This window comes from Mauremys reevesii, linkage group 5 (assembly GCF_016161935.1).
Source record: "Mauremys reevesii isolate NIE-2019 linkage group 5, ASM1616193v1, whole genome shotgun sequence".
NCBI classification, from domain to species: Eukaryota; Metazoa; Chordata; order Testudines; family Geoemydidae; genus Mauremys; species Mauremys reevesii.
Window position 1 is genome coordinate 47466574 of NC_052627.1, and position 23636 is coordinate 47490209.

At 40.5% G+C, this 23636-nt stretch overlaps 2 long non-coding RNA genes across 5 annotated transcripts in view; one reads left to right on the forward strand and one right to left on the reverse strand.

The window, feature by feature from the left end:
• The window catches only part of LOC120406685, a 103520-nt gene that overhangs the window by 856 nt on the left and 79028 nt on the right, over window positions 1-23636 (forward strand). The window contains exons 1-3 of one of the 4 annotated variants that reach the window (XR_005599479.1): window positions 1017-1279; window positions 6095-6131; window positions 7529-7572. This is a non-coding gene — a long non-coding RNA (uncharacterized LOC120406685). Of the gene's footprint in view, window positions 1-1016; window positions 1327-6094; window positions 6132-7528; window positions 7573-23636 lie in introns of those variants that run through there. The other 3 variants (XR_005599476.1, XR_005599477.1, XR_005599478.1) reach the window with 3 other exon arrangements.
• Window positions 33-22360, reverse strand: LOC120406687. The gene is made up of 3 exons (XR_005599481.1): window positions 22312-22360; window positions 13498-13653; window positions 33-279 (listed from the first exon to the last, which is right to left on the reverse strand). It is a non-coding gene; the product is annotated as an uncharacterized LOC120406687 (long non-coding RNA).

A 23636-nucleotide genomic window follows, 5' to 3' on the forward strand; every position in this document is an offset into this window, starting at 1 on the left:
GTCAATCACAAATCAAGTCAGATGTGACCAAGAACAATGATCATTCACTTGCATTTGGAATCACACAGATTATTTGCATTGCAAAATTACAATTCCCTGGTACACACAGAAAACTAAGCCCAAAAGGTCTTCCTGACTTTGAGAACAAAAGATAAATTTTGAGGATATAAGGAATTGCTGAAAGAATCTGTCACCTAGGGGACACCTTTTGAGTTCATGAAAAGTAGATCCTCTTGGCCCAGGAGTCAAGAATAGCTGGTAGCTGATAAGGTGAGAAACCTGCAAAGATGAATATCAACACTGTTACTACATTGCATAGACCAAGACTGAGATTTGATGAAATTAAGTTTTAAATCACTAGAAAGCATGCTTTGTTTTCTTTTTAACCAGACCTGCCTCTATTATTTATTATCAATTAAATATCTGTTCTTTAATTAAACTTATTTTTGTTTTGTTACAAAACCATCTCAGTGCTGTATATTTAGCTGAGAATTTTACCCTTCAGTTTAACTACCAGGCTGGTGTGTGCTCTGCTTCTCTGGAGGCAGCAAATTTAACTTCTCTGAGGATCTAATGAGGGGGACTAGACCAGCAGTCCCCAAACTTTTCAGGGTTGCGTCCCCCCCCTTACTCCTGTCAATACCTCACCCTGCCCCACCCACCTCTGGAGCCAGGGCTGGGAGTGAGGATGTGGCTCCTGAAGGGGGAGGGGAGACTAGGACAGGGGTAAGGGAGTCAAGGCTGGGGCCACAGCTGGGAGCGGGGCTGGGGCTGGGAACGAGCCGAGACTGGGAACTGAGATGCAGCTGGGGGTCTGCCAGGGCTGCAGTTGCGAGCAAAGCTGCAGCAAAGGTGGGAGTGGAGCAGGGCACCATGCCCTCCCCAAACATTCATCTGTGCCCTGCTAGGGGGTGCACCCCACAGTTTGGGGACCTCTGGACTAGAAACTGTGGCAGAGACTGTCTGGAGGAGACTCGAGACTGGAAGGGCTGTTGATGTCATGTTGCAAGGAGTAACTGGGCTACTGGAAGCCAGACCAATGCCATTGTGTTATGAGAAGGCTGCTGGTGTCAGGTCTATGAGCCAAAGCTGCATAGCACAGAGGTAGCCATGGTTACAGGGAAGGTGTTGACAAACTCCTTTCAGCTCTAGGTGATCCCGATAATGTCACAAAAGGGTAGGCCTGGGTTTCCCTGCCAACCACTGGGAAAGATGGTGTGAAGCACCTGATATAAAGAGATAAGGACTTTCAAAAGGATTACAGGGGCCAGAGTTGGAGGTGAAGACCTGCTGTGAGGTCATGGTGGTGCTTGGACTTTGTTAACCGTAAGGGATGGGACTAAAACATGACCTGGCCAGATGACTGAGCCATGAGGACAGATAGACCACTGTTAATAGAGAGTGCTAGGGGAGGAGATCCTGGGTTACTATTCCATGCCCAGCTGTAAAAGCACCTGTTTTAGAGTCTGTACATGCACTGCCTGTGTATCAACAGAAAAGAGTGAGCTCTCTGGGTGAAAGATGCTTTGTATGTGTCATATGTTAATATCAATGTTTGATTAAGGTCATGGTGTCTATTTTACAAATATTATAATCAAACTGTGCCTTCATTGTACTGGCTCACACTGGGGATAGAGTCTCAGGGCATATCTACCCAGAACAAGCTATACATAGACTAGCCACTCCGTTGAATCTAGTCAGGGGCGGCTCTAGGCACCAGCGGGCCAAGCGCCCGCTTGGGGCGGCATCCTGGGGAGGGCGGCATTTGGCTCCGGTGGAGCTCCCGCCGGCATGCCTGCGGCGGGTCCCGTCTTCCCGCGGCTCCGGTTGAGCTCCCGCAGGCATGACTGCGGCAGGTCCGCTCGTCCCGGGCTCTGGTGGACCTGCCGCAGGCATGCGGCGAGCTCCACGAGCAAATGCCGCCCTCCCCAGGATGCCGGAGCCGCGGGAAGAGGGGACCCGCCGCGGGACTGGGGAAGGGCAGCGCAGCGCTCCGCGCTGCTTGGGGCAGCCTACTTTGTAGAGCCGCCCCTGAATCTAGTGAAGCTAGTGCAGGTAATGATAGCAGTGAAGAAAGCAAAGTGCAAGCCTAGCATGGATCCTGAGTACACACTTGGCTTGACCTACACTGGGCTTTCTTCAATGGCATTGCTACCTGGGCTAGCTGGATTCATGCTAGTTCAGGAGGCTAGGCCATGTACAGTTTTTTACAGGGTACAGACTCACAGATGACAGCAGGCTGCAGAGTGTTTCCTATGAGATTGTGCATTCTGGACCCCCACCCTGTGCACTCAGCCCATTTTTGCTGCTTCCTTTGAGGGTGAATTGTGGCCACAGAGTGAGCAATGTCTGAGGTAATTAATATTAATCCTAGAGCAGAATGAAGAAGGGCTCTCCTCTCCCATATTTACCTGTGAAAAGCTCATTTGCAACCTGGACCCAAGAAACATGGGCTGGATAGCTTTGAACACCCTTCTAAATATCTTTTTGAGCTATGTTTTACTTGAAAGCACTTCATAATGTCTACAAATGTTCATGCCCAGAGCTGCCATCCAAGTCAATGGGAGCCATAGCTACTTTGTGTGTCTGAAAAGCAGATTTATTTTTTAACATGTAAAAGTCTGACCTGACTTCTACCATTATTGTAACACACAACTCCCATTCTCCTGCTTTTCCTTGGTCAACAAACATAGGATCAGTTTGCAAATATCTACTGGAGGTTTTAGCTTTTTTCCCTTCTAACAGTTTGTTTTTTGAGTCTAAACAGAGTGCTTATTTCCAGATGGAAATTTACTCAGGAGGCAGTGTTGTCACACCCTTGTTTGTATGGTGGATACCTTCCAACTTACTCAAGCCCACCTGCTGCATCTGTCAGCACTTCACTGGAAAACATCTTTCCTTGACTGCCTGTTACTCTTCAAGAGAGCTCTTTCCCTTTTGTTCATAAGCTGTGCACAGCATTGTTCTTCCTTTGTTAGATCACTTCCCTTAGAATTCACAATCTTTAATAAACACATCATCAACAAAATGCTTTCATCTATTCATTAAATTTTGTAATGCCACTAGAAATGACTTCTCTCCTTCTACATATCTAACAAACTTGTCAGCAAATCTGTTTACATCATTCTTAAGGCGCTGGAGGTTTTTTCTTTGTTCTTTTCCCAGCTCAGTAACTTTTCATCAGATGACTTGCACTCTGTCATTAATATTTTTTTTTAACCATTCACCATGACAATATACTTGATCCTACATATACCCTATACTCAGACAGCCCATCAACATCAGTGAAATTTTGAGCTATAGAATCTGTAGGATCAGTGGCTATATTATATTTAAAATGCGTGTGGTTCAAAGTTGAATTGTCCTCTGGATTTTTAATCTCTCTTTAGTTTTACTATTTACTTTAAATTGCATCTATGCTTTTCAACCCATACATAAAGTCACTGGAACAGAAAGTTCCAGAATATAATAATAAAAATACAGTGCCACATATTGCATGTGTATGAGGAATTTTTGGGGTGGGTAACACCATCGTAATGTAATTGGACAGAATACGCATCTCACTCTCAATTGGTTTTAGACACTAGCTTATTATTTATCTACATTTTTATTTCTGTAGCACCTCAGAGACCTTGTCATAAATCAGGCCTCCATTGTGCTAGGTACTATACAAACATTTCTAAAAATGAGTCCATGTCCCAAAGAGCAAACACAATCTAATTATAAAATAAGAGGAGAGAATGGGAGGAGACAGAGAGGGGAGCACAAGGAGAGAATGAAACAATAAGGGGAAGAGAGGCATCAGCCTACATGGTGCCAAACCTCCATGACTCTAAAGAAATATACTGTGCTAGAAGGATGGCCAAATGCACATGGAAATGGATGGAGATTTGGGTTTAGTTCCTAGCCAGACCTCTTGTGACTTTGGGGTAAGTCACTTAATCTATCATGTGTCTCAGATCCCTGTCTGTAAAGTGGGGATAATACTTTTCTGCTTCACAAACATTGTGAGGATAAAAACCACTAATTAGCAGTGACTATGGTTAGGAGGACCATATAATAAATAATTAGACTGAGGTACATTCAGATCCCTATCTCACCCTCCATATATACAAGTCACAGTGAAATGGGTGCACGCTGCTGTCCTTACTAATCTCAAAAGTTGTTTAATCATATTCACTAGCTGACATGACCCACTCTGGATTGCTCAGTGACTACTCACACAGCTAACTCTTTAAGCTATAACCCTGACAGTGTGGGTTACATCTGCACTCTGAGCTACAGCTGTGATGCCCAGCTCACACATACATACGCTAGCTTGAGTATAAATAAAAGTGTAGCTTGGGTAGCATGGGCAGCACTGGCACAGCTTATCCATGTCAAGTGCAAGCCCACCTGACCCCATAAGGGCTTACTCAGCATGCTATGTGATGCCACCGCTGACCATGATACTGCAGCTACACTAATATTTAGCTCAATGAGAGCTAGCGCAAGTATAGCATGAGGATGTATGCAAGCTGGAAATCACACCCCTTCCTTGTAGTGTAGATGTAGCCTTAGACTGAAGGTGAGATTTTGTTCTTAATGTTAAAATACTTGATTTTAATAGCAACTAGAATTTTAGATCAACAACGCAAAAATCAAATAGTTACCATAGTTCATTATTAGCTTGGAACAAAACAGAGCAGTGATTATTCCTCTAATTGTCCTTAAAGTCATTATTACATATGCAAGTACAATTTTCTACTCTCCAGAGCCTTTCCCTCATTACACTGTGTGATTCACCAAATTACACTATTGTGATTAGTGCCTGAAACCAGTGTCCAAGTGGTATCAGGCAACTACTGGGCTCCTTTTGCTGAGGTCAATTTAATTACATTGTGCATGACAGAAACCAGGCCAGTTGAGTATTGCCTTTGCCACCAGCCATTGACACCTGAGTGTTAATGAGCTGGTAATTAAGAGCTGGCACAGACAGGCACATTTAAGTGTTTAGGACTGGGATTACCATATGCTGTAATGCTTCTATGCTAAAAGCCAGTTCTCATTTTCTAGACTGTACAGCATTTTTGAAATATAAACATACTAAGGCATTTCCAAATAAGAAGCAAGAAATGCTTATATAAAAGCAGGAATGAATGCTAGCTCTTTACACTTTATGAAAAACAATATCTCTTCTAACTTACTGAGCATTTGATTATAATGCCCTTTAACCAACACATGTGTTCAAATGTGGATTGATTATGTTCTGATTTTTGTGTTTTTCATGATTGTTTAAAGGAACCATTCCCCAGTAGTCCAGAGTCCCGGCCAATCTGTTTTCTTATTGTTAATCCAAAGTCTCTTGTCTCTGCATTCCCAAAGTCATAGTTCCACTCCTCTACAGAATGATCAGACAGCTCCTTATCTCATACTGTCCAAGTCATAAGTTCTCCAAATCCTTGGTTTTGCTGTCTCAGGCAGTTCTAAGCTCCCACTCACAATGGTTAGAAGATGTCTGTCTCCTTGGTGCTGTGGCTCCACCCCTGGGAGCAGTATTAGGATGGCTCGTGCCTCATATAATACCCCCACAGGAGGGAATAGGCTGCTGGTTCTGGAGATTGACAGAGAACTGGTAGAGTCCTCCTGTTACAGCTGCTAGCCTTAAAGCTGCTATTCAGGGGACAAATGTCAGGATGTTTACTGTCTGTATATTATAATATATTCAGTTTGTGTGTGTTTCTTACCTCAGAAAGACTGCCCTCCATGGCTGCAATATTTCAGACCTGCTCAATTATGCATGGTCAAGCTGCCCCCTGTTGTCCACAGGCTACAAAGGATACAGGCTGGGATTTTCTAAGGAACCTAAGAGAAATTTGGGAGTTGGGTGCCTAAATCCTTTAGGCTACTTTGGAAACCCCAGATATAAGTCTTATTAGGACTAAGGAGGGAGAGAGAGAGAGAAGATGGTCATGATTTTATTGTGATATTTGGTGTACTTCTTAATGTCCCAACTCTTAGCATCCTGCATATATGTAAGAATCTCAGCTCATTTACACACAGAACATACACAAAAAAAAGGAAGTTTCTAACTATCGAACTGTCATCATTACAGAGAGAAGCCTGAGAACATGGCCCTAAAGTTTCAAAAGGTATTTTAAAAACAATCCCAAGCATATTTTTGTAAATCTCATGGTTTTGGGAGGGTTGACTATTTTTGAAGGCTTGGGGTTGGCAATACTACAAACCAATTTATTTTTTCCTGGGTATCCCCTAGTTTCATGATCATATTTGTGACTACACTTTATGTAAGTCAACTGCTGTAGCAACAGGACTTTGATATTTCCAATGGAATCAGAACATCTGTAAAAGCAAGTTACTGTGAAGAAGTCTAAGTAAATAAAATAAAGAATTACACATCTATTAGAAAAGAGCCTTAACCCCTTGTTCTAGCTGTTCCTTGACAATTCCTAAGTAAGCAATAATGAAATAAACTACTCCTTCCACAACCAATAATACACTTGTAGAAAAACTAAAATCAAAACCAAAACCCACCCACTCTCTCTTTCCAAGTAGCAGTGTTATATACCAAAGGGGTGAACCATTTCCAGAGCAGAGAGGCCCTTGTACCAGCTACATTTTGACACAATACTGACACAGAGCAGTAGCTTAGACAATTTTCCAGTGCCTTTACAAACCCACAGACTGTTCACATCAGATGAAAAATGTATTAACTTTACTGAATCTTAGTTATGGGATTTACTTCTAATTTTCTTCTTTGGAACAGTCTACTTTTTCTATTGAAGCCTCTGTAGGACATATAGCCTTTTATATGCAGATTGGTATAATTATGCTTTGAAATAGCTTTGAATTCCCAGTGGCTTAAACTGAGAACATGAAAGGGCAAATGTTATACTGAGCTGAAGGATATAGAAGTGGCACATTCATCAATCCAAAAGGAGATATAGAAATGAACAGCTCTTTACACAGTGATGTCAGTTTTTGACAGATTATTGAAGGATCTTTGCAGCCACAGAGACTGCCTTGGGTAACATGAAAACTCTGCTTAGGGAGATCCTTATCCGTTTGTATTTTTCTTTTTAATAATAAAAGGTGAGTAGATGTTAAGTAAAACAAGAGAAATATACCATGACAAAAGCTTTAACTCCCTTCCCTGAAGAATGACACCTGGCCCCTAGTGGTAAAACGGAAGGCAATCTGATGATGGAATCATCTAGCCCAGCTGTCAAGCAAGGAATGGCACATCTAGAGTGGGCTTGCCATCTGGGGAAACAGATAGACTCCAGAGCCCAACCTCCATGTCCACTGAGATCCAGATGACAGACAATTGGCTCCTCAGCACAGGGGGAGAGATGGTAGTTCTACTGACAGATGTGTCAAGTTTCTACTTAATGCATCCAGACTTTTCCTTATCACATGGAAAGGGATAAAAGAAAAACAGAGCAAATTCTTGTCTGTTTGAAACCATAAAGTCAGGCATTATGGCTATTTGAGTTAGCACAACTCAGTGTCATCATTCTTTTTACAGACTATTGCAAGATAAACGGAAGAGCCAAGTGAAAAGCATTTAAGGTAATCAAGTGAGGTTTAAACACCACTCATAAACCTGTCTGTGTAAGTGTTCACATAATGCATTGTTTTGTAATGTGAATGTATATACCTCAAAATATCTATCAGCATCTTAACTACAGAAATCCAACTCTCACCAAATTAAAGAACATAAAGATGAATTACACACATTTGACACATTTTTGCTCTGATATCCTTTAGAAAAGCAGCATGTGGAAATATCACAGAGCAAAAGTGTTACTCTACATACAAAACATGTTTTGATGTAAATGTTAACCACATCTATTGATTGTAAGCTAGGACTCTATGGGCCAAATTTGGAGTCCGTGAGTCTCTGGCTTACTAGCAGAGGTGCGAGGAGCAAGGAGTAAATGTCTTCATCTTAGATTCCCTCAGGTTCTAAAACTCTCCTGGCCCCTTGTCTCTCCTTCGCAGATCCCATCAGGGGTGTGCAGTTGGTACACCTTCCCCTAGGATGTCGTCCAGGAATAAGGACAAAAGGGAGGTGGTAGCAGAGTCACATCCTTGCCTCCTCCCTGCCCTCTTTAGGGTAGCTTGTATCTCAGAGGAATCCAGTAGGAAGGAGTTGCTGTGCTTGCTGGAGGATAGGGACTGGAGCTGTGATTAGCCCATGTGCAGGGGTCATGTGCTTTCTCTTCTCCAAACATCTGTGAAAGGGCTAGTCCCAAACACTTTCGCTATCTGCTTTCCTTTTCTCCTAAAACAATGCTCCCATCTTCCCTTCCCATTATTTACTATTATCTCTCCCTTGATGTGCCACTCACTCACCACAATCAATTGCCATTATTTGTTGAATTATCTGTGTAAGAGCCTAATCTAGGAAAGTGCTTAAACAGGTGCTTAATTTACAGCACATGAAGTTCCATTAACTTCAAAAGGACTGTTCCTGTGATGTATTGTGGGATACAGGGCACAGTTAGGGGTCAGTATCATCTTCCTTGCTCTTAGAAAGATAAATTGTGTCTCTATGGCACAGTCCTGAAAAGAGAGTGGGAAAGAGGGGCGAATGGTGCATGTATATCTAGTCATTTAATGAACTTTTAATTGCATAAAAATGCATTACAATTGTGCTACTAATATTTTATTTAAAAGATTCATGCAAATTGCTTCATGAATGAAAAAGTAGAGGGACCTTTTGTATAAAAACTTTTTATCTGTATTTTAATAGTTACATTATGTGCATAAATCTTCCATTTTTATTTAAAACCTACTGTCTACAAAAATGTTCCCTTTTTTTCTATTTGAGTTTGTACAGAAAACATCTGCATTCTAAACATCTAAAATGTTTGTACATTTTTGTTTTAATTAAGATATTAGTCCTATAAAGTATTAAAGGGTCTTGTTCCCTCCTCTCCTAAAAAAATATTTTTACTTGTTTTGTTTGTGTTTCAATAGCTATCAGGGTAAGTCTACATGGCAATTAAAAACCTGTGGCTTGTCTGTGCCAGCTGACTGGGACTTGCAGGACTTGAGATAAGGGGCTGTTTACTTGCTGTATAGGCATTCAGGCTTGGGCTACAGCCTGAGCTCTGGGACATCCCCCCTCATGGGTGCCTAATTGCAGTGTAGATTTACCCTTGGAGGCCTCAAGTGAGATCAAAAAATTATTGTGCTACATGATGTACGAACACTTTTAGCCCAGTGGTCGGAGCACTCACCTAGGAGTGGGAGACTCAGGTTTGATTTTTCCTTCTCTGGTAGACAGGGAGAAAAGATTTGAACTGGGTTCTCCTACCTCTGAGATAGATGCTCAAACCACTGACCTTTGAGATAATCTGACGTGGGGCCCCTTAGGCTCTTCTGGGGAAGTTATTCTACTGTGGCTAAATGATATCTCTTCGCTGTGGGGTGTAACCACTGAACTACAATCACAATCTCTGGCCCAAGGACTATTTAGGTATTTTATCCACAATGGAATAGTCATTGGACCAGGGAGTGAGAGAATGACTCTGAACTTCAGTCGTTAGGGCAGACAGCTAAGAGGTGGCAAAGTCTGGGTCCTATCACTCTTATTATTTATCCACAATCGAACAGTTTCAACAAGAGAGACTGAAGAACACCCTTTCTCAAGTGTCAGAATATCCCATAGTTTAGTGGTCTGAACACCCTTTTACAGAAGTGGGAGATCCTGGTTCAAATCCTTTCCCCTTTCTCCCTCCACCTCCTTCCCCCCAGGGAAAGGGAGAATTGAACCTCTGTCTGCCACATCCTAAGTGCTTGACTCACTGGGATAAGAGTTATGATGGCTTCCTTGTCTAGTGAGAATGGGACTCAATCTGCTAGGCAAGCTAAGAAGCTGCCTATCAGATTAGGTCCTGCACACCTTTCTTCCCTTAGTTTGTGCATTGCTCTGGGGTTTAGTCAGCAGATAGGCAGGGTGCCTAGAGGGAAGCAGCAGTGTGCATTGCCCAGTCTAAAACCTAGGGAACTTTTACATCAGAAAGCTAGGCACCTTGAAGGTTCTGCAGCAGCCAAGCAGTAGTTTTGTGAATCACAGTTGTACCACACATAGGGAGTTTAGGTGCCTAAATTGCTCTGTGAATTGCACCCTCACACCCTAAATAGTAACATCCTGTCTCTTCACACAAGTTTCAAGAATAAAAGCAATAAAGGATTGTAACTGACAGACTTGGAGCTATGTAGCAGAGACATTCTGGATCATTACTTTGGATACATTTCACCTAAGGCTTTGAAGGAGGATTTTGACCTAAGTGCCATTTTTATCCAATAAACAGAAACCAGACTCCCTACTCTCCTTATTGATATTACTCTAAAAATAGAGACATAATGAATAATTAAATAGCTGTAATGAAAAAAAATAACTACTTTGGATGCAACACTTACTGAATCTTGAAATTATTTATGTATATTGATAAGGTGTGGTTTTTTCCCTCCCTCAGGTTGACAATTGGAGTTTTACATGAGTAAGGATCTTGGGATCTGGCCCTGTAATTTGGGTTATGGGTGGACCAAATCCTGAGGTTCTTTCTCCTTTTTTGTTTAGTTTTCCCCCTCACTCCTAAATCAGGCTCATTTAAAATTTAAATTTTACTTTAAATGGGAGTTGGGGACCCAATTTCATTTTGTGACTTTGAAAATCACCTCCAAACATCAGTGGACTTCATCTGATCTATGCGTGAGTAAAAACAGAGTAGAAATGCTGAAAAAAAAAATCAGGCTTTGGTTTGGTGACAGGGAGATGAATTTATTATTTTGTTCTCTACGTGATATTTTTGTTTACTATTTTCCATTGTGTCTTGGAGATTAAGATTTTTGATAATTATAGGAATTTTAATAAATGGTGCATATTTAAAAAAACAGAAGTAAATATTTTACAAGTATTCAATACAGCATCTCTTTAAACACTTATAAAATGTTTAAATTATTCCATAATTTTTGCAGAGACAGACTTTGGGTATATGGGATTGAGATAATACTTAATAGTACCGTTATGAACAGATAAAAGTACTACAGTGGTCTATATGATTCATTGGAGAGTGCCACCAATATTTCTCTCTGTGATGGGGATGATTATTCCACACAGGTGATGAAAGGCTTAATGCCTACACTGCAATTACACACACCCACACCCACACCCCCACACCCCAGCTGACTTGGGCTCCCAGAGCTTGGGCTAAAGGACTTTTAATTGTGAGTTACATGTTTGGGCTTGGACTGGAGCCCAGGATCTAGGACTCTGCAATGATGATGGGGTAGCCAGATCTGCACACAGTATTCAAGATGTGGGCATACCACGGATTTATAGAGGTATTATGATATTTTCTGTCTTATTGTCTGTCCCTTTCTTAATGGTTCCAAACATTGATAGCTTTTTTGACTGCTGCTACACACTGAGCAGATATTTTCAGATTTATTTAATCACTGTGGACTGATCCAACAAGGAATTTAAGCCTATGCCATAATTCATCACTCATTGCTACGAGTATATCACCCATTCATCCATTTCTCTTTATTTTGGCTTGCAAGAGAAAGAAGTGGAGACAGCCATAACGCTATTACTTGTAAGGCTTGGTTAGTGAAGGCTGACAATGGAATAATAATCACTGGTTTCCAGCTTCACACCTTATATCTAAGGACGGCATGCTATATTTTGGGGTAAATCATGACCTTTTCTTTTAAATCTCCTTTGTGGTAACTAAGAGTCAACTTCTAGTCTCAGTGAAGTCAGTAGCAACAGTTTGATTTCAATGGGATGAAGATTTGGCCCCATGCTCTCTACAGACCCAGGATAATTTAGACATGAGCCTTCTCTCTGTCAAGAGAGACCAGCGATAAGAAAATAGCATGTGCTTATGCAGGAGAGATCTATGGCAAATAAAAATCAGAAGTTGTGTTTAGAGCTCATCTGAACTTCTTTCACGCATGAAAATATGACATTTTGGCCAAAAAGTTAGATTTGGATATCTGACATGGTGCCTCCTGTTATCATTCTCCTCAATGAGATGGACACTCTGGTCAGACTGCATCTCCTGTGAATGATGCATCACAGCCTCAGACCCTTCCCTCCCTGCCCGCCCCCCCCCCACACACACACGAGGGAAGGAAGGTGCTACTGCACAGTTTCAGGGTAACTACACCTGTATTCACCTTCTGTGGTCCCTTGAGGCTGCCCACTAAAAGATTTCTGGCTGCTGGCTATCACCCTTTGGGCAGAAACATGTGTCTCACTCTCTCCTGTCTGGAGGTTTTAAGGCTGCACAGTTCCCTGCCTACCTTGTGACATTCCCAGCAGACAGACTGCCTAGAAAGCCAGTGTTCCTGCTTTGCTTTCTCTCTAGCAGCTATGGCCATTTTATTGCCAACAGTTATAATTTACCATACAGCTGCTTCTAAGCAAGCATACTTATTCTAACGGTAAAAGCATTACAGAGGAAATATATTTAAACAATAGTAGACTCTACACACATGTTAAAGGTGATCAGAGGTCACCCCCAGCTCCAATCTAGGGCTCTGGTAGATGTCAGTCCTTCAAAATCCACATTTGCCTCCCCCCACATGGTTAAGTTCATAACCCTCTTGGATGCACAATCAGAACAAAGACTGGACAGATAAACTGTTTCTTTATACAAGTTGGGTCTTTGATCTTGACCATATGTGACAAGTAATCAGCAAACAGTGACATTTTCCTCAGGTCATACCAACAAAAGGCTGCATTTTTGTATAACAGAGGTAAGTAATTTGTTTTAATTTCTCCCTAGGGATTCCCTCAAAAATCCACTTAACACTTTTTATCCCAAAAGTCCATATTTGTCCGATGTATTTTTGGTATAATCTCTTGAACTCTCAGGTCTTACATTAGTCACATCTCCTACCTAAAGGGGTGACATCCAATCTTGGACGACAATAATACATAAAATTAATACAATTTCTCTTTGGAATATATCAAGAAATTGCCATCTGTCATAGCTATGTCATGGGAGTTCCATAGCCACAATGAATTCACATCCTTTGAGTCTTTGGACAGCATCATGTTCACCCACTTCCCAAGAACTGGCCGCATTGTTTACTCAGTTGAAATGCTGCTACTGATTCTATGATAGTGGCTGCATGAATTTTACTCCTTCAGTGAAATTCTGAGGCTGCACAGATCCAAAGCTAGAAATTCTCATCTAACTTCCTACTGATCAGAAGGGCGCATCCCACAGATCATAGCAATGGCCTAATTCCTCCTAATGCATTCCTGAGCATGCCATAATTTTTGGAGTGGTGTGAATGTATTGTACTATTTATATGGTGCTGTGTATGTACTGACAGGAGGATCCCTCATCTATTTTGTCCTTGGTGCAGTGAAACACAGCCTCTACCTAGAACTCCACCTGACTTTCTTATAGACTTAGACAAACAATACACAGTGAAAGTGAACTATAGTTCTATTATTCATATCACCTTATTCTCATGATCGTCTTCAGCTACTCTTCAAGTATCACATGCACAGATATGTACAGAAAGTCTTTCTGTAGTCCAGATATGCCATCTGAGTGCTTTAGAAGTCTTTCTCAATCTTTCTCTACCGGATCATTCTCTCATGTTTTGTCATCTTTCCTTTAGAAGAGGAAACAAACTTTTAGTGCTTACTATGTCCCATTGAAAATGGCTTTTTTGGAAAAAAAAGGCAAGGAGCAAATGTTCATGAAATACGAATTGCAGCTGAATCTTTAAAGCTAAAACAAATGTGTACATGCAATCTGTACCTTTAAAAACAGTCAGTCCAGACAAAGAGTGGATGATTTAACTAAAATGTAGTTTGGAGTTCACTAATTATGTATGTATATGATTAGATATTAAAGGAGAAATACAATGAGACTGTCAATAACTAGTTACATGTGTGGGCCATTTTATCAAGAAACATTATTTGCTTCTTCATTTAGAAATAATGCACAAAACAAATAGGCCCAGGTTCTCTTTCTTTATGTGCTTGGCCCTACTGTTCTGGTGTGTGGAGACCCTACTTATGGTCCTCTGTATCTTTGAAGTGTGCTTCCAGATCCCCTCCTCTTCCATATCCCTTACAGCATTATGCCATGCTTTCCTAGCACTTTCAGGACCTTTCATTTTGTGCTGCCCCACATTTTGTATGGTCACTACAATGGTAGTGGCATGATTCATAACTGTGTTACTTCAGTTTTACTGTTGTGTAACAATTGATTTCAAAACTGGAGTGTCAGTTGTGAATCATGCCTCTTAGCTACTGATTTTTTTAAAGTATTTATGTATTTGCAAGGCAGTGGCAAATAAGGCCTAATATTTGTAGTACAATGTGGTTATCCGTCCACCTACTCACCCACTTGTACATTGACTAACTTGCCATCCAATTAGCCCAATTACTTACTCACAAAATCCCAGAATGTTGAAAGTCATGGAGCCTTCTTAAATATAACAACACTGGTATTCAAGACTGAAATTAGCAATCTTACGGTCACAGCTGCTTAATCACTTGTTTTTTCAGATGTTCTCTACTCTCAGTTTTTTCATCCTAAATAGTATTATTATATTTCTTTTTCTTCAGAGACAAGACCAAGTTCCAGGACTGCTTTCACACTTTACAGGGCAAGGCACGTATCAATCTGCTGAACGAAACAGTGCCCACAACATGTTGTACTGTCTGACAGAACATTCTGAAATTGTTAGATCAAAGTAACTGCACTTAAAAAGCAGTATGCAATGCAACCTCTTCTTTAATAAAGCAGCTGCTTGTAAAGTGGCTTCTGTGTGGACTAAGTAAAAATGCCTAATCACTTTGAGAAATATGGCTTTCACTAAAATTACCTTGCCTGAAAAAAGCCTCCCCCTGCTAATTCAGAAACTCAAACAGAAACCAAATGGCACTTTTGGAGAACTATACATATAATTTAATAATTACAACACTTTTATATCTTTTGACTGTTCAGAGGATTCTGTTTTAGACATGGGTTTGAGATGCTGTACCAAGGCTGCATGAGAACATCCAAGATACACCATTATTTACAAAAAATGTATAACCAGGCCTCTTTAATGGATGTTGGCTGCATGCATTACAAAAGGAACATTCACTCATTAAATCTATACAAAATGGCATTTTGCCATTATCCAAGGACTTATTTTTGAAAAATCTGTGCCATCATGCCTAAAATCTGACCAGGAGTCTAAGAAGGCACTTTAGTCTCCATATCCATTCACTCTTTGCCCTCTCTGCTGAAATCGCTAACAAGGGAGCCAATTAGTGCCATTTGTAGTATGAACACCACTCTGCAAGCAAGTAGACTGAGACTGCTAAAGCCATTTCATAATAGGTCACCAAACAGTGGTCAGATGATTATTTCCATCACTCCTCTCTGGAGCTAGATTTGAACTAATGACCTAGAGAAGACATATGTTGCATTACTGATCCCCCCCAAGCCATTCTATGTGTCTCAAAAGCATTGTAAAATAGTTGAGTAAAAGGTTTGTTATGGAGAATGAGCATCACCTACCCTAATTCAAATGTCAGTGTTAGGCTGGCTCAAATCTTCTCTGCACCTAGACTGCTCTGTTTAACTAGTCCCCTATAATAGCTTGCTTGTTCTTCTTGGATAGTTCACCAACAATTCAAGCTTAATAAAACTAAAAAAACCTCATTATTTTAAAACTCATTCCACTGCCTCCATTCCTTATTGCTGTTGACAGCACCATCATCCTCCCTGTCACCCTGGCTGACAAACTGGAGATCATCTTTGACAGTAATCCTGGTGGTGGCTGAATCCTCCTGCATGGTGAAAGGACTTAAACTGTAGCTCCACGTAGCCAGTGACCCAGGAATTGTTATCCATCCCCTTACCCAACCTCAAAATACATCTGTTCAGAGTAACAGGAACGTTGTAAAGCTGTGCTCAGCAGTACACAGGGATGTGGCCTTCCTGGGGCTCACTCTATTCCCTAGTACTACTCACTTCTGGAAAGTGCAACTGCATCAGTTTAGTGAATTTGGAGCCTCTACAATCATTCACTAGATTGTAAGACTTTATCCAAAGTCAATAGGACTACATAGAAATTTGCAATGGGTTAGTGTCCTTCATGTAGGAACGTATACAAAGACATGAATATTTTCAGTATGCAGAGTTTCTTTGTAGTTGTTCTTTTAAGACAGATCAACTAGGGGTTTCACCCTCAAAACCAGATGTCCCAAAACGTATACAGCTCTTGGGACACCAATAGGGGCCAAGAATAGCCACACAACCTCTTGAGCCACTTCTCTTCCAGCTCCCATAGTTTCCTGATTCCTTCAGGAATCATGTTGCCTTGCCATATCTGCCTATGGTTGCCTCAAATGCTCCAACAAGGGGAGGAAAATCACTGTATGAAAAGGCTGCTAGCAGTAACCTGTGTTGCCTAGTTCATGGGGTTTAGGAGATGTTGCCTTAAACTCCCTCTTTTCTAAGCCCCCTCCTTGTATCTGGCCACACGTCCATCATGTACCTGTGGAAGGGTTTCTATGGGATGGGAGAACAGTTGGCAATCTCTTGAATCCAATACTATCATCCTGATTTATTTCACATCCCCACACCAGGTGAAACCAAACTGATTTCTATGTACACACATAGGGGGATGGAGGAAAACGGGTGGTTAACTATTGCTCCTGATCTTCATAAACAGTCCTCTATAATTTGGCCCACAGGAGCATTAGGGGAAGGTCTAAACAAAATCACTAACCCATAGATTGCTAACATTTCCCCTTCTTTCCTTTTCTCTTTTCCCTCTAGTTCATAAAATGAGGGAGGAGCGGAAGGGAAGAAACATATTTGGGTATTGATTCTGCCCTAAACCTGTAAACCTACAAGGAGTAATGGAGAAAGCACATCCAGCATCTTTCTTTTCCTGGCTGACCTTTATGTTTATTTTCACAGGGATGAGGTTCTGAAGGAAATGGAATTGCCTTCTGAGAAGGTTACTCAGTGCCCCTTGCATAGCTGAAAGTGTTATTTAAAGGTCAAACAAGATCTTCTTTTACTGTTCCCCTGCCCATCCAAGACATTCTTTCCAAACAAGAATGAAAATTAAGTTACATTGTATAAAGATTCATGAATGAACTTTATAAAAGCTCTTTAGTGCATTTGATTATGGTGAAAGGTGCCAGACTAACAGTTCTTGTAGAGACTCAAGCCAGCTATTTATCCATGCAACATGCACACCATGCATTTACTACAGTGTCCTGCCAATATGCCTGAACCCTGACTTCAAGGTGACTAGAGATGAGAAGGTAATACAATTTCCATATAATTAAATCCCTGAAATATGTGCTGAGATTCACAAAAAAATGGTTGCCAGTCATTGCCCAATGTAATTATTTGTGATATGAAAACACATCCACTACAAACTGCACCTCTTTATTTCACATAGATCATTGAACAGCCATCAGATTATAACATCTTTCTATTTGACCCAGCTTAATTTGACAAGTGATGTAAACAGTGAAAGGACCCACATTTTTACCAGTGACCCCAGTGCCAAGCCATGTATTTTTGCATGCATGTGTTTAGTCAGTATTCATTGGAAACCCGTAACAGTCTCTGCCATGTGGAATTTGCAGTCTAATTTAGACTATAAGCGACTTCTGAGTGTAACAAACAAATGAAAGGGATGGGGTGAAACGATGAGTAACAATGACAGCAAACATTTGGTTATCTAGACTGTGCACAGCAATATGATTGAGTCAACTAAATGGAAACTTATTTCCCTCTCACATTCCATTGCACCCTTTAGAAGTCTATAGACATACTTCCTGTACACTTTCTGTAGCAATCTGAAAAATTGAAGTCTCCAGGCCTTGAATATTTGTTTTTTAAATATTACTCAGCCTTTTGTTTTGATTAACAAACTGATAATTTTGTGCCATTTGAAGTATGAGTTGGTTGCATGTATAATTTAACATGTTTTGAGCCTGGTGTGTTTGCCATTTTTAAAGATTATCAGTTTTTCAGTTTTGAAAGTACATTATTTGCATACTCCAAACAAGAATGAAACTAGAATATAATATTATGGTGTCATTATATTGAGGAAGTGTTACATAGTAGAAACAAGAACAACAACAACAAAAATTCATCTAAAGAATTTACCTTGAGGGTTGTGTTGAATGTTAATATAGTTTAACAAATATTTCCCACAGCAAAAAACTTGCCTCACTTTTAAAGAAAAGTTTTAATTATTTAATATAACAAAATAAAGTTAGCTCTCGACACAGAATGGGGGGGGGGGAAATCACAAAGGAGGGATGATATTTAATGAACAGAAGTTGAATAATTATTAAACACCAGAAAAGGACCTATGTAGCTAGATTAAAGACAGGTGACCTTTTTAGAGTTTAGTTAACCTTTTGGTCATTTGAGAATCATCAAATATGAAGATAAAGGTCAGACTAGAGCTCAGACTTTGTGTATTTTCTTTTCCTATCTAGGAATAAATGCTTCTTTGACCTGATCCCACTCCAATCACGATTGGCTGGAGTTCTGCTATTCAGTTCAAAGGGAGCAGGAGCAGGTCCATGTTTTTGAACATCTATTATTTCATCCATGTCATAAAGATAGCAATGTTAAAAGTACAATTCCCTTGTTCTGAATAACTGGCCTATAATCTCTGTAAATCTACAGGAAGGTACTGTTAAAGTTTGTGAACTAGATTGGCTTGTAGAAATAGGCAGAGCTGTATTAAAGTCAATGGAGTTATGCTGACTCACACCAACTGAGCATCTGGCCTACTAATCTTCATTTTAAAAAGAAAAGAAACAACCTGGCATCCAGGAACTCAGGGTCACAAGATGTAAAGCTGTAGGCTGCTTGATTCAAGAGGAGGAATCTGAATCCATATTTTTGTCCTCCCTGGTAAATGCCTTAATCTCTTGGTCCCACTGAATATGTAGATATTTAAACAAAGTGGAATAGCTTCAACAGGAGAGACTGAAAGCAACCCACCACAGAATAACCTATATGCTGGAAGCTAGGGCACTAGTTTGTCAGGGAGGAGATCAGAATTCAAGTCCTATTCCAGCATGGGGATTGAAACCTGCACTTCAGACATGGGCCTAGCTACTAGGCTGACTGCTGAGTGTTATAAAAGGAACTCTTTCCTGGCTCAAAACAGATGCTTCCAACTTGCTGACAAATTCCAAACATTTTTGAAAGTGAACCAAATATTTTTCCTGACTTTTCAGTTTGTGTGATGACCTGAAAAAAAATTAACGATTTCCCAGCTCTTCTCCTGCAATCCTTTGTGATGACTATGTTGTATAAGTAGAATGGGTTACTAGATTTGTGGTCCATTAAAATGTTCTGTTTCAGTTAGAAAAATCTGCCATTAAGAGCTAATCCTTGAATTCAACTAGCAGAGCAGCAAGATGGGAAGACGTGTATGAAATAGGGATGGAATTCTCTTTCCAAGCTACAGAGTGGCTTTGTGGCTGTTCTGCAGAGTCTACCCTAGCTCATAGTCCTCTTTGGGTCCTTACCATCCCTCTACTCTTGGGTCCTCCCATTTTCTCCCTTATGTAATTCTCCAACCCTCTGCCCCTGCCACATTGAGAAGTCAGAGTGGATCTCCTCACGTTATAGGAGAGGAATACCTGTACGATCAGACTCCCAGATACCTGCTGCCCACTGCTTGCTGGGGTGGACTGCAGTGTAAGCCACTCATCATAGGTAAAGGGGGTTCGGACCTGCTGCCTCTGTCTACCCGTGGGCTGCCCCCTACAACCCAGTATCTAAGTACCTAAGTATCCAGTACCCAGGCCTTACCAGGCCTTCAGTCTGCAGCTTTCCTAGTCCGGAGCTCCCTGGCTCCCTAGGCCTTTCCCCAGCCCTGCTCCACTCTAGGTTCCCTTCTTGGCACCTTGCAGCCAGGCCCTTCTCTGTCTGAATGCAGAGAGAGACTGCCTGGGCCTCTGGCTCACAGCCTTTTATAGGGGCCAGCTGGGCCTGATTGGGGCATAGCCCCAGCTGAGCCTACTTTCCTCCAATCAGCCCAGGCTTCGTGCCCCAGCCACAGCCCTCTCTGGGGCTGTTTCAAGCCCTGCAGGGCAGGAGCGGGTAATCGCTCCTCTACAGTCCCTCAGCCCATGAACTAGAAATAAAATGACTCCACAAACATCACGGTACTCCAGCTTTTTTCCTTTGTTCAACCATTAACTGGGGGCAATCTGAAAGGAATAGCCATCTGTTCTCATCCAGTATGAACACTGACAGCATTGTATTATAACTGGGCAACAAAGGCCTCAGAGAATGGTGCTGCAATGCACAATGCCAGCTATCTAGTTACCAATTTTAATCAGACCATTAACAATTCCTTTAAGTTCCCCTCCCTCCATGACATAGTATGGTATGAAAAAAAATTTCTTTCATACTTTTACTACCGTCCCCATTTTATGCTTCTGTGTGATATGAAGAGCAGACCAAATTGCAAACTCTGCTTACCTCCTTGTGCAACTGAACTGCACTGATTCAGTGTGTGTGCGCGATGGCCTCTGCATTTGAGGAAGTGGGGCCAGGACTTCACCTAAAAGCACTGAAGCTTTATTATGGGCCTGATCCAAAACCCATTGAAGTCTCCCTTGAGAAACTCCAACATTTTATTTACAAGTTTTAGCTCAAGTTTATGGAGTAATATGGCCTGAAAGTTAGTTCATTTTATTGCTCTTCTCTCTAATTAAAAAGCCTAATATTAATGCGCTGACTTTTTTCTTAATTTCTGGAGTGATTTAAATCAAATTTTGGTTAAAATAAAGGAGAATTGCATGTAGAACATACTTTTATACCAGACTTCAGCCCAATACAAACTAACATAGATGATTTATAAACCCCTCCAAAATGGAATTTATGATGAAAACACTGACAGACACAAATATATAGCAGTATTTCTCAGTGCAACTATAATATAAATGAGTGTACCACCTATGTAATAGCTTTAGGCCATTTAAATAAGGTTCTTTTATAGTTATAGCCCAATTCTTACCCTTTAGCAGTTTTTTTTATGCTTTGTCTATGCACTGTATTAGCTAGATTTGTTTGATGGCATAGTATGAATAAAAGACAGCTTTACATCTAGTGCATAAAATTGGCTTGACCTCTTCGTAAATATCATTGAGTCTAGCGCAAAAACATTTCTATTGTTTTAAATCTGGTGGTGATTTTTCCTGGAATGGCTAAGTTGAGAAGTAAATTGGATGCATTCTAATATATGGAAATGGCAAAGTCCATGGAAGAAAAGGAAGAACAATGTGCAATGATCCGTTGCCTATCACAGCTTGGCACAAAACTCAGACTTTATACTACATCAATATAGATTATAGAGGTTCGATTATCTAAGAGATTAGAGCTTTGTAAAGATTAAAAAAACCTAACATACTAACACGTGGTAAAGCCAATAGACCAAAGTTGAAATACCAAGGACAAGAATTAATAAAATTAGTGTCTAAATTTTTCATGTGATATTTATTATTGTGTTACAGAAGTGCCTTGAGGCACAAATTGGAAATACAGGCATGAAGTACAAACTCAGTCCCTGGTTAGCCGTGCTTATGTGAACATTCCTTTGACTAATTTGTTTATAATATCAGGTAAAGAGGTTTCAGCAATTCAAATAAATTTAAGTGTGACAGTGTTTGCAAAATGTCAACACTTGTTATGTTTTTATGTAGAATACTTCAAATGGGACTTAAGCACTTCATCATAAAGAAACGCTCTAATTATATTTTGTGCACTAGGTTCTCATTAAGGCAGGCACAAAGGATCCAACAAGAACTGTGATAGAATTTTTCTGACTAGCTCTAAAAGTGGGGCTGTAGAAGTTATGTAATAAAGTAATTTTTTTGTTTTGAATTTTGCCTGAAATGTCTCCCTCTGAAAGAACATAGGCTAAGGAAAAGAAATCTGACAAAATGTATGGCTATATTTGACCTCTCCACTGAAAACCCCAGTTCATACACTCACAACATGCAGAGAGACCTAATGTCCATTTCTCTTTACTTTGGGGTTACTTAGAGAGCTGAGATTTATGAGGATGTAACTTTTCCCATATACACTGCTTCCTGCAGTCAGTGTCAGCATAACTCTCTATCAAAGCCACATTCATTCCTACAAAAGAAGTTATTATAGAACATAATTTAAAGTTAGGATAGTTGAAAATTGTTCTAATTGCATCTGGATGAAGTGATTAACTATTGACTCTGCAGTAGCTGACAGTAATTTTTATGAAACTTACTTTGGGTGATCTTTATTCTTCAATGAAGATTGCTATGAAAATCTTTTACTGAGTTTGGCTTTCTTGAATTGTCAGTGTCTATAAAATGGAAAGTGAAATTCACAGTATATTAAAATGACACTAACATAAGTATTGTATTCATTACTTAAGTTGCTGTTTGACAAATAGCTTTCTCCAAGAGTTTAATTAAATTGATTGGTGCATAACTGTAGTCAGATTTAGGTTTAATTATTAATGATAAAACAAACCAATAATAGATTATATTTTACAGCACCCACATGTATGCTGGGTGCTCCACAAAACACAAAGAAATACCAGGTCAAATCCTCAGCTGTACTGTATTTTCCAATTGTCTGATCCTAGGACTGCCCGGCTATTGGGCCAGGGCCCAGAATAAAGGAGAGTAGTCTATACGCTGATCTTTTTATGCTTGTTGCCCTTAGCCCCCAGGAGTAGTTCTGGCAACTGGGATTACCAAGCGTGGTGCCCTGGCCATATTCCCTTTCCATAATGGTAACTTACAATATCTGAAGTTTCCCTGCACAAGGAATGCTTCAGACTGAGGCTTGGTAGGATCCAGCCCACTGTTTCTACCTGAGAATGTGTACACTTAGGCCCAAATCCTGCAAAACCTTATGCACATCCTGAACTTTAAGTACTGTGAACAGTCCCACTGAAGTTAAGCATGTACATAAGTCTTTGTTTAAGACCCCAGTCCTGCTGAATCCACATGGATGTAAGGGTCTGTCCATCCAATTACAGAATAAGGGGCTTAAGTTTTAGATTGTGTATTCCAAGTGAGGGTGACAAAGAGCTGGTGAAGGGATGGGCTAAGGGAGACTGATGGATATAGCAATACGAGTATGCAGTTTAGGTTCTTGCACATCTTGGTGGCTTATTTAAGAAAATATTTTCAAATACAAAGTGCGGGGGATGGCAGATATTATTGATTCATGTATTTTGTGCATCCCACAAGAGCTGAGTTTTCAGGAGTGATTTAGAAAAGATGAAAATGGCTTAGGGGATAATGCTGAGAGTGTAGGTTAAGATCAGTGTTAGCACCAAGTTTAAAGCCAACCATAGGCACTTCTAACTTATATGCCCAGTTTTAAACTCAAATATTGATTATCTGAGGGGGAAAAAAACGTGAGTTTTGCCACATACTATAGAGTTTCCACTTTCCTTTTGACATGAGTAATTGTCAGTAATGTATTGTCACATTTCTTCAAATACGCCCCATATTCAAGGAAGGAAAGAATAAAGACTTTGTGTAATTTGAATGAGAGACATGTAGCACCATTTTCTTGCTGAAGTTAAATGAAAGT